This window comes from Elephantulus edwardii, unplaced genomic scaffold, assembly GCF_000299155.1.
Source record: "Elephantulus edwardii isolate Elephantulus edwardi_28Jun2011 unplaced genomic scaffold, EleEdw1.0 scaffold00280, whole genome shotgun sequence".
NCBI lineage: Eukaryota > Metazoa > Chordata > Mammalia > Macroscelidea > Macroscelididae > Elephantulus > Elephantulus edwardii.
In genome coordinates this window covers 1493418-1494879 of record NW_006400030.1, presented here as the reverse complement: position 1 = coordinate 1494879, position 1462 = coordinate 1493418, and positions in this window count along the sequence as shown.

The following is a 1462-nucleotide window of genomic DNA, read 5'->3' as shown; positions in this document are numbered from 1 at the left end:
GGCAATGCACCTTTTAATTTCCTGGCTACTGGTGCCAAGAGTGTTGACTGTGGATCCAAGCAAACTAAGGCTGTGTACAATCTCAATCTCTTCACTATCCATCCTGATACTGCCAATTGGTCCAGTGGTGAGAATCTTTGTCTTCTTGACACTGAGCCTTAATCCATATTGGAGGCTGCAGTCCTTGACCCTCTGCAGCAGGTGCTTCAGGTCCTCTTCAGTTTCAGCAAGCAGGGTTGTGTCATCTGCATAACGCAGATTGTTGATAGATTAGATAAAAAATGAAAAACATAAAAACATATTACAGTCAAATTCTCCAAATTAAAAGATAAAGATAAAATTCTAAAAGTAGCATGAGAAAAACAGAGTCACCTACAATGCGGAAACAAATTAAATTCTGATTTCTTAGCAGAAACAATGTGAACTAGAATACAATGGGATGGCATATACAGGAAGTTGAAAGGAAAAAAAATTACCAGCCAAAGATCTTATACCCTGTAAAGCTCTCCATCAAGGAGAAGGAGAAATTAGATCCTTTGCAGAAAAGAAGGAACTTAAGGAATTTGTGAAAACAAGACTAAAATAAAAAGAAATAGTAAGGCTTTTACATGGAGTCCTTTACATGGAGATGCCAAATAAAAGTGTATGGACCATAGTAACCAGAAACAACAGAAAAAGAAACACAGCAAATTGGAAGCAATAAAACCTGGCCTGACAATAATCACACTTAATGTGAATGGACTAAATACATCAATTAAGAGAAAAAAGAGTAACAGAATTAATAAAAATTAAAGCCTATCAATATGTTGCCTACAAGATACATACCTAAAAAAAAAGAGAAAGACAGACTCAAAATCAAAGGCTAGGAAAAAAATATACCAAGCAAACTGCAACCTAATAAAAAAAGGCAGGAGTGGCAATATTAATCTCTAATAAAATAGATTTCAGAATGAAAACCACCATCAAAGATAAGGAAGAGCATTACATACTGATTAAAGGCACAAAAGATCAAGAAGCCATAAAGTTGGTCAATGGTTATGCACCAAATAATAGACCTGCAAAATACATAAAACAATGGTTAACAGAATCAGATAAAGAAATAGACAACACCACAATAATGGTAGGTGATTTCAACACAACTATAATTCAAATATATGCACCAACAACTAGAGCCAAAGAAGAGGAAATAGAAGATTTCTACCAACTTTTGCAGTCAGTAGTTGATCAAACATGCAATCAATAAGCATTGATAATAATGGGCGACTAGAACACAAAAGTTGGGAACAGGGAAGAAGGATCAGTAGCTGGAAAATACGGGCTCAGTGAGAGAAATGAGGCTGGAGATAGAATGATAGAGTTCTGCACATCCAGTGATTTATTCATTGCAAATACCTTCTACAAGAAACATAAACGCAGGCTATACACATGGATCTCACCTGATGGCATGCATAGGAATCAAATA